The following is a 17,250-nucleotide window of genomic DNA, read 5'->3' as shown; positions in this document are numbered from 1 at the left end:
CTGTTTCCCATAGTTGTTGCCCTGGAGTTGTGGGGTGATCGGCTCCGTAACCGGCATGTCATATTTTAGTGCGACAACTTGGGGGTAGTTTATGGTATTAACCGGCAGAAGTCTACATCCTTGACGGTTCTCAGGCTCCTTGCACAGCTTGTTTTGCGCTGTCTGGCATGTAATGTTCACTTCGAAGCAAGGCATGTTCCCGGCGTAAACAATTCCATTGCAGATGCGCTATCCCGCTTTCAATGGGTTAGATTTAGGGAACTTGCACCTTCTGCGGCAGCGATTGGTGATATCTGCCCCCCTCATTGTTGGCAGGTTATTTGTCCGGAATGGAGGGGTTAGTGCGGCACTCGCTCGCCCCCAGCACGTTGAGGTCCTACCAGTCTGCCTGGAACCAGTGGGAGTCCTTTTTCTCCCGCAAGCGTGACGGAGGTAAGCGGATTTACCAAGTCTTTTTATCTTTTATATGGGGTCTATATTCTGCTGGTAAGTCCAGGGCGGTGGTGGCGAGAATCATTTGCGGCGTTTCGTTTTTCTTGCGCTTGCATGGGCGTCGGGATTTTACCAAGGGATTCTTAGTACAAAGGGCTGTTAAAGGTTGGGCTAGAATGGCCCCGGTTCAGGATGACCCCAGAAGACCAGTTACTTTTTCGTTACTTTTTTTTAGTTTGTGATTGTATTGTCTGATGTTTGCACGTCCCCTTATGAAACGATACTTTTCCGGCTCGCTTTTGCGATGGCCTTTCACGGGGCTTTTCACATCAGCTAGTTGGTAGCTGCTTCTCGTCGGGCCCCTCCTGCTTTACTTTATTCACACATTATCGTCGCCCGGTCTCTGATGTGTAAGCTGCAGCGATCCAAAACAGATCAGTTGGGTAGAGGTCGCTGGGTGTATTTGGCGGCATGTTCGGATGCATGTGTTTGCCCAGTTGCGCTGGCCAGACAGTATTTGCGCCTTCGGCCCAACTTGCCAGGTGCGTGGTTGATCCATGGTGATGGTTCCCCCTTGACCATGTATCAATTCCGATCTGTCCTTCAGCGGTGTACCCAGTACCTCGGCTTGCCTCAAGGGGTATACGGTTCCCATTCCTTTCGGATCGGGGCGGCTACAGCCGCAGCCCGTGCTGGATGGTCGGTTTCAGAAATTAAAGTGCTAGGGCGATGGAAATCGAACGCTTATAAACGCTATGTTCGGCACTGATATGTTTGCTTCTGCATTGTATATTGTCTTACTATTGTATTATTATAACGTGGAATTTTTCTGTTACCGCTCGTCACCGTTATCGGTGGGGGCCCTGAGGGATTTTGCCCTGTTTTTGCCCTGAACCACGAAAACTGATTGGCTATTGTTATCCGGGCAGGTTTTTTCAGGTTTTCACCTTGGGCCAAGTTAGGTTTTTTTCCCCCTTTGCTCCCCCTCCTCCTCCCCCCTGTCTTTTATCTTCTCTACCTTTCTTTCTCTCTTTTGATGCCGACATTTCGTTTGTGCTAAGTTTTGGCTTCCATTTGGTAACCTTGTTACATTGTGTTTTTTCTTGCAGGAGCTAATTTGGACCCTCGACCCATATGGGTCGTGGGTCACTCATTTATCCATTGGGCAGCTACATCGCCCTTGGCGTGTGACCCTCAGTCATTTGTAGCAGTAGACAGCATTCGCTGGTTAGGCAGGAGAGGTATGCGCTGGGACGCGCTGCTAGGTTTGCTGTTAGAGATGGCGTCGTGTTTTGGGGCTCCTGGTGTTCTAGTCTTGCATTTGGGGGGCAATGATCTGGGGTCTCAGTCATCCTTAGATTTGAGGTACAAGGTAGTTAAGGATCTTGAGACCATTTGTTCCTGGTGGCCATGGTGTAATCTGGTTTGGTTGGCTATCATTCCCAGGCAGTGTTGGAGGAGCGCGAGGCCTGGGGTGTTAGTCGACAAGGCAAGACGCAAGGTTAATTCCCTAGTGGCAAAAAGAGTGGTAGCTTTAGGTGGCCTGGTGATAAATCATCCTTTGATACGCTTTAGAGATTCTCACCTGTTCCGTTCGGATGGAGTTCACCTTACTGAAGAGGGGACGTCGCTGTTCTTGGAAAGTATCTTTAGGGGATTAGGTAGTTTAGTTTAGACTGATGGCGGGCCCGTCTTTAAGAGGTGTCGTCGGGCGTGGCTGGAAGGAGCGTCAGGTAAAGGGTTAGGTTCACTGCAATTTATTTTGGGGTGCAATCGGCATCAATACACTGTTGACGTTAACCTTCTGGGGTCAGCTGCACTGGCTTACTGGCCGGGCCTTTTTATGAGTGTATTGGTGCCTGATTTGGAGACCTTAAAGATTACTTGCTTAAAGGGCAATTGGCCCTGCAAGTATGGTGGAGGATAGTGGAAATTGCTTAAAGTGAATTTGGACCATTGGCTTATGACGCTCTTTCTTTCCGTCACCAGTCGTTTTTTGTATTTAAAATAAAGGCTGATCTTATTTTTATAGCAATAAAGTTGTCTGTGTCTTTATTTTAGATAAGTTATGTAAGGTTGGTTAAGCTGTACTGGTTTGGATTTGTGTTCACATATACCGATAGGGCGTTTATGGTAACTGAGCAGTCAGTGTCACAGTGTCACTGTCAGGCACTCACTGCATGTGCACTGTATGACAGACCCAGCAGTGCCTCAGTGTGTTCTGGTGTGACGGCATTGGTGAGGAGCTGAGAGAGAGAGAGTGTGTGTGTGATGATATAAGGCGGGATGTACTAACCTTGCGGAGTACATCCTGCCATGCTTTGCATTTCCAACTGATCGCATATGCACTAACATATGCGATCAGTAGCGCAAAGGACAACTCTTCCGATAAAAGCTGTTTTTTGCGATATGCGCTGTGCCGTGGACTTCCGGGTTTATGACCCAGGAGTCCATCTGACCATGTGCAGAGTGACGCGTCGGCCGTGGGGCATGCTGGGAGGGATTCGATCAGACTCTCTGCTCCTCCCCTGTCTGCACCAGACTCTCTGCTCCTCCCTTGTCAGTGCCAGACTCTCTATTTCTCCCCTGTCTGCACCAGACTCTCTGCTCCTCCCCTGTCTGCACCAGACTCTCTGCTCCTCCCCTGTCTGTGCCAGACTCTCTGCTCCTACTCTGTCTGCACCAGACTCTCTGCTCCTCCTCTGTCTGCACCAGACTCTCTGCTCCTCCTCTATCTGCACCAGACTCTCTGCTCCTCCTCTGTCTGCACCAGACTCTCTGCTCCTCCTCTGTCTGCACCAGACTCTCTGCTCCTCCTCTGTCTGCACCAGACTCTCTGCTCCTCCTCTGTCTGCACCAGACTCTATGCCCTTCCCCTGTCTGTGTCAGACTCTCTGCTCCTCCCCTGTCTGCACCAGACTCTCTGCTCCTCCCCTGTCTGCACCAGCCTCTCTGCTCCTCCTCTGTCTGCACCAGACTCTCTGCTCCTCCTCTGTCTGCACCAGACTCTATGCCCTTCCCCTGTCTGTATCAGACTCTCTGCTCCTCCCCTGTCTGCACCAGACTCTACACGCTTCACCTGTCTGCACCAGACTTGACTCTGTGCCCTTTCCCTGTCAGCAGCAGCCCCTCTGCACTTCCCTTTCGGCAGCAGCTCCACTACCCCTCACCTTTCATTGGCAGCCTCTCTGCCCTTCCCCTGTCAGCAGCAATAATTGTCCCCCACCACCAGCATTTCCTCTGGGCCCCTCAAACTTTAGATACTGCCCTGTACTTTGTCCTGCCTCCTCCTTTTTCTTCTAGTTCTCACCTCTTCATCCCTTACATATCTTATACTTTTACTGAAGTCCAAGAAGTTCTGGGGCTGCTGACCTGAAGCGTTATGGACTACCGGAGGCACAACCGTGTCCAGGACCACGTAAATGAATGTGAGGATGGCAGGTGAGCACAATCTTGGGACTTTAGTATTTTTGTTGAGCAACTGTATAGATGATTGTTCCAATAGTATGGATCCTAAACATCAAGCTTTTACTCCATAATCACATGCATTAATTGGTTTTAAGGAACTAGCGGTCAGGGATCCTCATGCAAATTATCAAAGCACCAAAAGCCCTATTATTACTGGTGAACAAGGAGATGTTTTTGTTTTTTATACTGCATTAGCCAATTCCTCTTTGGGCTGATCCTGTAGTTGTAGGACAAATCATATCACCGCCAGGGTCTGCCCGTACCCCTAAAGTGGCATGAAGCTGAAATGGGCACCAACCATTACATTCCACGAATGGGCCCTTCATGTCTCAGTTCAGCTCTTGATATAAAACACAACTTTTTTTTTTACTACTTATTATTACAGAATGTAGAGTTTTTATAACCTATCAAAAAGAGTCTGAAACTGTTTGCATCTATATTCCCACTTGAGAAAAATATGTTGACATCAATTCCTTTAGTTTAAATATAGTTAAATATTTAAAGTTGTACCAAGTAAAGTACAGTATGTACTATAGATCCAGAAAAATAAAAACAAAAACCATAAGCACATTAAGGGGAAAATTTACTACGGGTTTGAACTGCCTTTGGTTTGGCTGCGGTTTCCCATTGGGATTGCATCCTGCTGATTTACTAAGCGCAAAAACACTGAGAAGCCACACTTTAGAGTAGGACTTTGAATGAACATCAATATTTTTCCCAGTAGAATAATATAAACCCCAGATTTACTAAGTGGCTGGTTTAGAACCCATTGCAGTGGGATTTTTCAAAACCATTGTACAGTACATGTCCCTGTCTCCATAAATGATATTTGTACTAATCATTTTTTTTTTTATTTAAACATCTTCATCTGAATAACTGTAGTAAGCACATACAGATACAAGGAACATGGGGAAATCCCTCAGTATTGTTTATATAGTAATATTTTCATTATAAGGGCGGGATGAAAAATGCTGTCAAACCCTGAAAATGGAGGTTTGACCGCATTTCTCATGTACACCAAGCCCCGAATGAGATGCACTCCGGGGCTTGGTTGCGATGGGTAACGGCATCTTCTTGATGGCGTTACCCATAAAAGCCTATGGGCTTCTTTCTGCAGAGTGCTATAAGATCTGATTGGATCCCTCCCAGCACCCCCTGCGGCATGCACAGAAGGACGCCGGAAAGTTTCTGGGTCATAGACCCGGAAGTCCCTCCATCGCAAAAGGCCATTCTTACCGAGAGAGCAGCCCTTTGCGGCGCTGGTCATGCGTCCCGCCCTAAGTCTTTGTCAATGTAAAAAATAAAAAGAACCTTTCCTGATGAAAACCGCCTTCCCCTCCCTACCTGGCATTGGCTGATCATCCGCCAACGTTTCAGCCTCGTCCGACGCTCTCTTTCTCTTCGGGAATATAATAGATCCCTCATGTCTCCATCTCCTCTTCTTGTCTTCCTTTCTTCTCTTTCCATCGTCACCTTTTAAGACATTAAAAAAGATCAGAAGCCTGAATAATAATAATAATAATAATAATAATAAAAAACCTTAATTACATATACTGTAACTGCTGCCTTATTATTAGGGACACATAACCCACAGAGAGACACTAACAGAGACCAGATATAAGGAGGACTAGCTATTTGTATATAACACATCTATATACATTTTATTACCAAGTTCCCAAATTATCCAACACATATCTTATAAGATAACCTAATATTACTGTTACTGTTATTCATAGAATATATCATATTGTACCCAAAGGATAACGCAGGAGAAATTGTTACTCACATACAATGTTATATATAATGGCGGCACCAGTCTTATAACATGACTGATATTAATCTCAGTAATATAGGGCACGAGTCAGAGATGAACGCTAATGTCACCACCGCCGCTGCCATTTTGTACGGAGCAGCTGTGCGGAAATATGGAGATGTGCAGGCACCGGGATTTGTACTGAGATGAACACTGGCGGTTTCGCAAATCCAAGCAGCTGCGTATAAAGACGCAGCATCGGCCTCCTGAGTAACCCTACGGTCATGTAAAATGCCCGCTGGAACTGAGACGTCGGAACCACTTTTACTGCGTACAGGATCGCAATCACAGGCAGAGACTCACCCAGAATACGGTCATGAGCAGCGGCGGCTCTTACCCTCTTAGATGAGGGGGGCTGCCACCACTGGAAACGAGCGTCACTCACCTCTACCTGCGGGTCCCGGCATCAATCTGTCAAGTGCTGGGACCGGCGCATGCACACTAGCGGCTGGGAGCTGCGCGTGCACATGTGCATGTCACCAGCTTCCAAAGGGCTGCATTGTCTGCAGCCCCTAGGAGCCGGTTAGGGCTGGTGTAAAGGCAGAGTAGTGGCTTCATACTGGAAGCCGCTCTCTGCTAATAGCAGCCGGGACTGGCAGCCCCAGGGGGAGGAGACACCTCCCCCTGAGACTGCCTGTTGTATATCTGACTGGCAGGTGGCTCCTCCAATAGGAAGCCACTGCCAGTCACAGTAGTGTAGAGAATGCAGTCACGGACTGCACTGACTTTATACTGAAGTGGCGGATATTACTGGGGGGGCTGTAGCCTCACAGCCCCTAGGCAAGATCCGCCACTGGTCATGAGACATCAGCATTTAAGTCATCACCTCCCTGTTACCACCCACAAATGGTCCCTGCCTGTCACTCACTTCACGGATAAATCTTCACTGCGAGCGACATCAATAAATAAACTTGACGCATGCGCAGGGTGACATATACACATGTACAGGCTACCGATAATCTATAACCGTGTTCATATCCGCAATGTGTCCATCTCTGAGTCAGGCCCATAGTCCATATACTGTGTATAGTAATTATGTGTAGCACTCATTTGTACTCAAATAAACCCTGCTGGGTGCCCTCCATAAGAGACAACTGTCGACTGACCCGTAAGTAGAGAAATAGTGATAGGAGACTGCAGCGCTCTGGGCTTATGGAATAAAGATTCAAGAAACTACAGTTTGCAATGTTTCAGCGCTTTAATGCGCATTTGTCAAGCAATACAATTGTATTGCTTGACAAAAGCGCATTAAAGCACTAAAACGTTGCAAACTCTAGTTTTCCAATCTCATACATGCACTGCGCTCACCTATTTACACTCCAAGCTGTATTTCATTTAAATAGAGGAAATGTATCTGGCCAGTCCCTACATGGAGTCACAGTAATATGGGAATTGCTCTGTATCCTTTCCCACCAGGTATCACACAGCTCAGGCACTGCAGATAGATGGGTGACGTGCAGTAACGCCTATTGTGTATTATGTAATGTTGGGGTCACATTTTCCCTTGTGCCCCATTTTCCCATATATAAGCCAAACCTTGCCAGCTAATTCCCCCGGTGCCCATTAATGTGAATGCTTGGGGGAGGTTCTGTTTCTATAAGCCTATGAGCCAGCAGCCCTGAGCCCATGGATATAGCATAGTGTGTGTATAACATGTGTGTGACAGCTGGTGGCAGAGGATACAGAGTAATGCTCATGTTACTGTGCCCCCGTGTAGGGACCGGCTAGAAGAGGGGAGATTTTCCTTTTATTAATATCTGTATCTGAATAACTGTAATAAGCAGCTCATCACATGCAGCATCATGAAACCCCTTATTATTGTTTATATAGTAACATTTTCTATTAAACACTTTGCCAGTGTAACATTATAAAGTAAATTAGATGAATATCCAACTACATTTAGTGTCTCTGATACTGCTGGGGCCCTACATCTGCCCCATACTAATGGGTGTACTCCCTGATGTACCCTCCTTCCCCTCTCTACCTGGTCTCTGCTGGTCTCCATGTAATGCTTTCTCCTTGCTGCCCGATGTCTTCCTCTTCTCTACCAGGGATTCCTGTTGTCGCCATTTTCTCTTCCGGCTCCTCTTCCCGCTCCTCTTCTCTTGATAATCTTCAGGGCCTGGTATCTTCCTTTCCAGCTCAGATGCTCCCTTCCTGGCTGGCTCTGGTGCTGTCTCTCTGTTGTTCATCTTCCTGCTCCTCTTCCTTCCGGCCATTGTCACTGACTCCTGTGCTGGCTGCTGCTACTGCTCACTGGGCTCCGTCTTCTCCAAAAACGTCAGTTGGAAGATGTAACTGCCGCTCACAACTTTGAAAGTAAACAATGCTGTTGCCATGACTACAGGTGCATGAGGCCAGGATGGGAATCCTGTCATGTGACCAGCTTGCTGCTCTCTCATATACACTATAACACATATATACTACTAGTGAGGATCTGTGTTTCATGGAGAGGTAGAGGAATTTGTGGAATAGACTTTTATTTAGTGTATTTTGAAGATTAAGTCAATTACACATTATTTTTGCATTATTTCAAGTTTTTTTGTAAATCTATTTATAACTGCAGAAATGGAACATAGGTCAAAATGTACATAAGGTTATATGGTACCTGCATGGTAACTAATTCACCATTATAATAATACAACAGAAGACAGGTCCCCTGGACCAGTCTGCCGGGTAGAAGAAGGCAATACTGTAATTGAGGTCAGGGTGCCTTTGTGCTTTCATCTAGTAAGTAACAACACAGGTGAAGTGGAATTAGGGAGGTGAGAGGGCTGGATATGATTGTACAGAGACCCACCAATTATAAAGTGTAGTAGGATATTAAAGCTTAGAAGCAGCTGCAAATTAATTATACAGTGAAAGCAGCGGGGGGTGGGGGGCGCTTAGGGCTATTATAGAGGCACCAAGAATGGTAATGTTTTATGAATTCAGAATGGTCTAATATAAGAGACTAGGCACATCTAATATGCTGAGAGGGGGTTTCTGACAAGAGTGCAGGTAAAATGATGATGATGATAAATTGATCAGTTAAAAATGTACATTTATTAGGTATTTAATTAATAAGCAGCATTAGGTCAAAAAATTGTTCTGGGAGCGATAGGAAAAGAAGGGTCTGTCCTACTCTCTCTAATAAGATAATCTCTCTCTTTTTATTCTTCAAATGCAGAGCGCTATGTTGGGGGAATTCATATATGGTGATCTATGTGATATAATACATAGATAATGGCACAGACATATAAGTAATGGGAAAATCAGAAGATACTGATCCAATTATTCATAGATGATGTATATCAAGCCCCTATTACCGTGGACAGAAGTGCAATATCTGCATAAGTCTTTCAGGTATTTAGAAAATAGAAATGTATGAAATATCATACAGTCACTTTACATGAATAATTCCTGATTTATGGTCACATAAAACGTATCTTCTGCAGGAATGACCAACAATCTGTATCACTCTTACACTGTTATACCCCTTTTCCACCAAAATTCTGGGTCTGACCCGGAGTTGGAACAGGGTTCCTATATGGATCAGACCCGGAATTTAGCTGGCGCCGACTCAGGATATTCTCGAGTCGGCGCCGCTCACACCGCAGTCGGGTCTGCATAGACCCGGCTTTTCCGGAGTGAAAGTGGACGCTTGGAGATGACGTCATCTCCAAGCGCCACTGAAGCCGGACCAATCGGCCGGCATGCGGCTCACTCCAGGTCATCAAGACCCGGAGTGCGCCGTACACACAGCAAGGTTTCATAGGCTACGCCCGTGTTAAACCCTGCTATTTACCTGGGTTGGATTGCTGGGTCACTCGACCCGGCAGTCCAACCCTCACCCCTTTTACACCAAGGAGCTGCCCGGGTTAACCCTTCAATAACCCGGGTTTTAGCTCCAGTGTAAAAGGGTTATAATTGTATAATCTCAGGGGTTTGTATATCACAGCATGGGGTACAATATATCAGTGGTTTCCTTGCAGGATGTAGTGTGAGAAGCATGTGTATGAGTGTAATACATCAGGGTGATTATCAGCATGTGTTACAGCATGGGAGATCAAGGAGCCAATATAGGAATAAACTTATATGCACTAGGTGACCGGTCTATGTGGAGATTGCGGCCCAAATAACCACATAAAATCTATGCACTCTGTAACTGCGCCTCCGTATATAGGGCCTATATATATGTATACAGCTGCTGTGTGAATATATGCATACGATAATCGTTCTGCTGTGTAAATATCGGCATAGCATACACCTCTGAATCTGTCCCATAGCTGTTATACTGTAGAAATCGGTGTCTGGTGACGGCTATGCTCCTTTGTGGTCTCTGGTGATGTAACGAGCGTGAGTGACACATAATTGGGACACCAAGCACTGGCCACGTGGTGCTAAGCTGCAGGTGTATGCAGAGCCGGATTTAGACCTCATGGGGCCCTAGGCAAGGTACCGGTTTGGGACCCCCTCCCTCAAACAATCCTGTGCATACATTACAGTAGGTGTCTCTGGACCCCACTTGGAATGTCACAGGCGAAAACGGGAAAGAAGGAAATGGGAGGAAAGGGTGAAAAATAGGGTGACAGGAAGAAAGCTCATCAGGGTCCCTACCTGCCTGGCCTTGTTGGGTGCAGCACTGCTGCTGCTGATTGCTACTGGTGGGCGGCGGGGCTAGCCAGGTGGATGATGGATCACCAGCAGGGAGGGACAGGGGCGGATCTAGACTCTTACTTTTGGGTGGGCGGTGTGTGTATATGCAGTGGTGACAAGGATGTGCTTGCCACCGCATCGGCGATCCATCCATCATCATAGATCCCAATGGGGGCCCAGGGAGTGAGGTACGTGTCGCCTGGGTCCTCAGACTCCTCATTAGTCCGTTTTTAGTCACCTGTAGGAGGGGGACCTTGTGTGTCATATCAGGGCCGGGCTAGACCAAGTAGAGCCCAGGACAAAAAAATCAATACAGGTTGAGTCTCCAATATCCAAATATTCCGAAATACAGAATATTCCGAAATACGGATTTTTTTTGGCATGACTGAGAAAATTAAACCTTTGATTTTTGATGGTTCAATGTACACAAACTTTGTCTAAGGCAGAAATTATTACAAATATTGTATAAAATTACCTTCAAGCTGTGTGTATAGGGTGTATATGAAACATAACTGAATTTTATGTATGTACACAAACTTTGTTTGAGCCACAAAATTATTGAAAATATAGTATAAAATGACCAGCAGGCTGTGTGTATAAGGTGTATATAACACATAAATGCATTATGTGTGTATATTGGGGTCCCATTCCCAAGATATTCCATTATGATATGCAAATATTCCAAAATACGGAATATTCCATTATCCAAAATACCCCTGGTCCCAAGCATTTTGGATATCGGAGACTCAACCTGTACTGTATTTGTGTGTACTAAATAAAAACTCACCTTACCTATATGGTGGTTTCTCGGCAATGGGGAACCTCTAAAGAAATTGATCCTCCGTGGGCAGACAGTGTCCTCAATCAGTAGTCACTATTCACGTTGAATATCACATGGTCCGGAAGATGCCTGTTTGTGTAGGAATATAACCAATGTCATCATCGTACAACAGAAGTTCAACCTGAAATGTGCCCCCTGTGTCCGCTCCAGCCTCCTGCCCCGTGTTCCCCCCAGCTTCCACCTATCTATGTCCCTTCCAGTCCCCTGGCATTCCAGCCTCCAGTCCTCTGTGTACCCTCCAGCCCCCCATCATTCCAGCCTCCAACCACCTGTCATTCCAGCCTTCAGCCCTGTTTCCCCTCCAGCCACCTGTCCTCTCCAGCCCCTCATCATTCCAGCCTTCAGCCCTCTGTGTCCCTTCCAGCCACCTGTCATTCCAGCCTCCTGTCCCCTCATCATTCCAGCCTTCAGTCCTCTGTGTCCCCTCCAGCCCCCTGTCATTCCAGCCTCCTGTCCCCTCATCATTCCAGCCTTCAGTCCTCTGTGTCCCCTCCAGCCCCCTGTCATTCAGCTTTCAGCCCTCTGTGTCCCCTCCAGCCCCTCATTCTTCCAGCCGTCAGCCCTCTGTGTCCCCTCCAGCCACCTGTCATTCCAGCCTCCTGTTCCCTCATCAATCCAGCCTTCAGTCCTCTGTGTCCCCTCAAGCCCCCTGTCATTCAGCTTTCAGCCCTCGGTTGATGCTAGATCCAGTAGCGGTTCTAGGTCCAGGCAAGCCGGGCCGTCGCCCGGAGCGCCATGGTGTCCGGCGGACGCTGGAAACGCCCACCCTCCCTCCCGGTGCTAAAGTGTTTATGAAGCTTCAGGGGGAGGGAGCGGAGGAGGGAAGGGGCGGCCACACAGGACGGCGCTAGGCGCAGCAAAGCCTAGCGCCGGCCCTGGCTAGATGTGGCTAAAGGACCTCTCTGACGTATCAACCACGTGACCGCTGCAGGAGGCTGGACTGCTCCTGCGTTACCATCCAGGAGGGCACAGAGGGGGCATAAATATCTGTGGTGAGCGTAGCGAGGCACCGTGCCCGAAGCGTGGAGAGCGCAGCGAGCCCTCGAGGGTACACTTTTGGTCCCCCGTTAGCATCCCTGCCCCTCCCCCTTTCATGCCGGGTCACGTGGGTGTGACGTCACAGGTCCCCTGCAGCCCTCTATTCTAGTCATAACCTTCAGCCCTCTGTGTCCCCTCCAGCCACCTGTCATTCCAGTCTCTAGCCCCGTGTCCCTCAAAGCCCCACAACATTCCGGCCTCCTGTCTCCCCTCCAGGCCCGTCATCCTGTCTCCCCTCGAAGACCCCTGTCATTCCAGCCTCCAGCCCCGAGTAACCTCAACAACCAACCAGCTCCCCGGCCAACCCTCCAACTTACCTTCATTTCGGCAGCTGGACTGCTCCTTTTTCTTTGAGTTTGGGGTCCTGCTGCTCCAACAACGGCAGCCAGTGTAGTAGTGTGTGCTGCTACTTGCTCCTCAGGCTCTGACTCTTCCTGACTGAGCAGAGTTGTCTCTGCAGAGAGCCGGCTGGATCGAGGGGGCGTGGCCTAATCGTGGGTCCGTGGCCACGCCCCCTTATGGAGAAAAAACTTTGTTTTCCCCTTTTGTGTTACGGGGGCCCTGGATCCGCCACAGGAGGGACACAGCGGCGGGCCGTGGATCGGGTGAGTCACTGTGTGCCTTGTGCACACACGCAGACTCTTCCCTCTTGCGCAGGCAGGCTGCCTCGTGCACACAGTCTCTCTTTCCCAGAGAGCACCATGCAGACAGCCGTGCGGGACTCTCTGGGTGAGGAGGCGGGACCGCGTGACGTCATGGCGTCACGCGGTACTCGCGAAGTGCTCCTCTGGGAGTCCTGTGACAGGTGATTTCTAAGGGCAAAGGGGCCCGTCCACGGGCCCCTTGGGTCCCGCCGGGCCCTAGGCGAGCGCCTAGGATGCCTAGTGGGAAATCCGGCCCTGGGTGTATGAATCCGTGCCCTGGGGTCACTAGGCTGCAGGGGGAGCGGGAATCTCTGTCAGCTGATGTAGATTGCCAGCTGTAGATTGTGGTCTTTACAACAAAGGAGAGCAGAAATGGAGCACAGGGGTCACCAGATACCGCTGGGAAAGACAAAATATCTTCTGCACCTGGATTTCTAAGGTACATATAACAGCTATATAAGGGGGAGCACTTACAGTTTGCAAAGACATTATTTGGTCCCCAATCTCCGTATAGACCGATCACCTGGTGCATAGAGGTACATTCCTAATGTGGCCTCTGATATCAGTGGTACCATTCAGTGTAATTACTGTTTTTTATTTCATTGAATCCCCTGAATGTATGCTGCCTATTACAAATGGATACACTTTGTTTCCAGAGCTGTAATATTGGTGATTATGAGTGTATGCAGTCAGTGCTCTGCAACAAAGTGCTATATATTTTATTATATTCTAGTGGTTCACACCCTCATTGATAAAATAATTTTTTACTTGCATTAATTTATTGTTTTATCCAACTCAGTACCCAGCTCTTTTCTTTTTTTATATATTTTCCATTATGGAGACTCATGTGGGTTCCTGCACCTTATGCCGCATACACACTAGACGATAAGTTGGACGATATGAACAATAACGATATCATTATCGTTCATCGCTTTCAATATCGTCCATTCTGTATGCAAGACATAATTAACGATGCGCGCTCCCGCGGATTGTTAATGATGTCTTTCATCGCTCGTACTCGCAGCGCAACCTGACGATATTATTATTATTAACAGTTTCTTATATAGCACAGCATATTCATTTGCGCTTTACAAAAGGAAATATCATTAATAGAACCTAACTGGGTAGTAACAGACAGACATAAAGGTAAGAGGCTGATATCATCAGGTTCTGCAAGTACGGGGATGAGGGAGGGTGCCATCACTGAACGATATCGTTAATGATATCATTCGGTGTGTATGCTCAATGACGATAATGACAGTGAGTCTGGCAACGCAGGGGAAACACTTAGCGCTATTGATCAGGGAGCATATCGTTAAGTGTGTATGAGCCCTTAGCTAAAGAGTCCAGCTGCCAATCAGCAGACATTGCCATAGTAACGTTGAAGAGCCTAATTATTTAGTGCTGAGTGGTTTGGAAGCTGTGGATATAATTAATTGTGGGGCTGTTTATTGTCAGAAATAGGTCTATTTATTTAATCTGAATACTACTTATTTATTGCCGGGCTGTTTGGAGGGGGAAGGAGTGTATTATTGTGAATACTATTATTTTAATGTCAGGGCATGTTGGGGATAAACAGGTCTATTTATGAAATGTGACTACTAATTTAAAGTTGTGGCTGGTTGAGGAAAATAGGAGGGAGGCCTAATTGTTACATGTGGGTGCTATAGATATAACAAGTCATAATTGGAGAGCTGGAGGCTTAGGGGTCTATTCATGATGTTAATTATGGGGGTCCGATAATTTCCCCAGGGATTTCCCCTGTACCCCTGTTGGCCAGTCCAACCTGACTGAGCTTAAACCACCAGAAGCAGCAGAGGGAAGTGGAAGCTGCAATAACAGGTAGGAAAGAAGGACATTGTGTCAGCTGTCCTGATTCTGGTGGGCCGTCCTGGTTTTGGGTGACTGTCACGCTCAGTAAAAACATTGTAGGGACAGTTGATAGATATCTCCTCCGTCACATTACTCTCCACATGACGTCAGAGCTGCATGCAGTGCACTCAGCATTGGATTTTATGTGGATGGGAAAATGTTTGGAGCAGCTTAGTTTTCATTTTTATTATTTCTTGGACTCTTTATTTGACTTGTTGTAGCCATTAACTGTTTTATGTGGCAGCTATCACATTGTTTTCTACTAGTTCAAACCACTGCAAACATCAAACAAAGGAACAAAACAATGTACAGTGGTCCTGATTCACTAAGGATCGCAACTGCGTATGCAATTGCGATTACACATGCAGTTCAACTGCGATAGTATGCTAATCCATTGCAATCGATATCCCGTCGCAGCACTACACAGGGACGCCCACTTTACTTTACACACATATGTACTGTCTAGCAAGACTGCAAAACCATCGGTACAATCGAGTACCATCGCATCCTCACACACACTTGCACAAGCTCTTACCTTACTAAGAAATTGCTAACGTCTATGCACGCTATGACGCCTCATACTGCGTAGGCCATTGGATTGGCTAATTTATGCACGCCCCTGCAACAGCGTGCAAAAGCAACTAGGATGCCTGCGTTTCTCAGACCACCCCCCACAAACAGCACTTCCTGTCAACCACTCTGTGATGGATCTGTGTAGTCACTGCGATCGCAGTCCCGATCGCAGCAGGTGGTTTGCGCACTTTGATGCATATGCATGCGCAGTGTGAAATAATCAGCCGATTGAGTGCACAATCACAGTTGCGTACGGTAGTGAATCAGCCCCACCGTATATTCCGAACTGTGCCTATATATTATTTTAAAATATCACCTGAAGAGCCAACATTGTCCATTTTTTTAAGTTTCTTGGCCTCAAGGATGACAACGATGAGTTTAGGAGTCACAGGAGTATAATACAGTGAGAAGCACGTGCCTCTGAGTCCTTCATACTGTAATAAGGTTTAAGCAATAAATAGAAGTCAGTACGGTAAATCTGGTTACGTGTATTTGTTGGAAGGTGATGACATTATTCCCAGGATGTGGCCCTGCCCCGGTGTCACTGTGCCCCCACCTCTGATTTGGCTGCAGCTCCCAGCTCTTTCCACTCCTCAGTGACATGCAGCAGATCCATGTCCCCGGCTGCAGCCGCACCTCCCCGATCACATCATACTGCCAGAGACGGCTAAAGTCATACACCTGCATCACAGCCTCTGATTCCTGTATCTCTGACTGTAGCACCTGAAGTATATTAAAGAGAGTTACTACAATCTACACCAGTAACAGTATACATTATAAATCTGCTGCTAATGTGCATTACACGGTAGCCTTCTGCTGGCAGCAGCGTACTATGGACAACTGGGAAAAACGCTGCTGCATGTTACTGGACAGGAGAGTATTCATTAATACCGGTTCTATTATACTAAGGGGCCTATTAAGTAATATTTGCAGGATATCCCCCACAAACAGATTTTTTGGGGTCCCTGAAAATATTAAGGATCCTCCCAATGTACCATGGAGGGACCACAACAGATATCTCCAATAACTGCCTCATGGGCCTATTCATTAAACCTAAAAATTCTCTGGAGATAATTAGCTTTAGAACTCGCATGGAGTTCTACCTAATTATAGGTGGAATTCATCATTCCACCTCTCCATAAGTATCTATTCCGAAAAGCTGTCACTTTTGCGATGACAGCTTTTCGGGAAATAGATACTTTTCCCTGCCTACACTACCTTATCGCATCTGGAAACAGTGCTGCGCATGCGCTGTTACATCTGTAAAACCAGTGCATGCGCAGCACTGCCTTCAGATGCGTTAAGTTTGTGTACCCCCCCACCCCCTCCCCCCTCCGCTCACCTCCCCCCCCCGACTTACCTGTCCGCGCAGCAGCCTCCGACTCCGTCCTGCTGGTCTGTCATGTGGTTTCCCAGCAGACCACATGACAGATTAGAAAAAAAAAAAACTTTTTTTTTTGTCTAAACTTTCTTGTGCTCTGCTGGGGAGCACACATGTCCGACCAGCCTCCGGAGCCTGAGGACGGAGCAGAGCGCTGGAGGGACTCGTCGGGGGACCTGCACACGCGGATACAGGTAAGTTTCACCTGCTATTCGCCACCTCACATTGGCGAATAGTAACTGCATCAAATTCCGAAAATTGATAATTTTCGGAATTTGATGAATACCACAATTTCCACATCCCCATACTAATGTACTAATGTATGGGGAGTGTGGAAATTAACGCAGGGGAACTTAGCAAGGAGATATCTGTGATATCTTCTGTGCTATGTGGCTACATGAATACCAAAATAACGTTATTTAAGGAAAATGTCCTTAAAAACGTTATTTTAGTGTTGATGAATAGGCCCCATAGTCACTCCATTTCCAACAGGAGGAGCAGCCCCCATAGGATTCTACAGGCTAGGCTTCATTTAAAACAAAAAGACAAA

At 47.1% G+C, this 17,250-nt stretch overlaps 1 pseudogene; it reads left to right on the top strand.

Moving 5' to 3' along the window:
• The first annotated feature begins 329 nt into the window (after positions 1–329).
• Positions 330–1,201, top strand: LOC148474284 (uncharacterized; annotated as a pseudogene).
• The last annotated feature ends 16,049 nt before the right edge of the window (positions 1,202–17,250 follow it).

The sequence above is a fragment of the Taudactylus pleione genome, unplaced genomic scaffold, assembly GCF_031769625.1.
Source record: "Taudactylus pleione unplaced genomic scaffold, aTauple2 ptg000855l, whole genome shotgun sequence".
Classification (NCBI taxonomy): Eukaryota; Metazoa; Chordata; class Amphibia; order Anura; family Myobatrachidae; genus Taudactylus; species Taudactylus pleione.
Note: the sequence above shows the minus strand (reverse complement) of the source record. Positions and strands in the feature narration are given on the sequence as shown.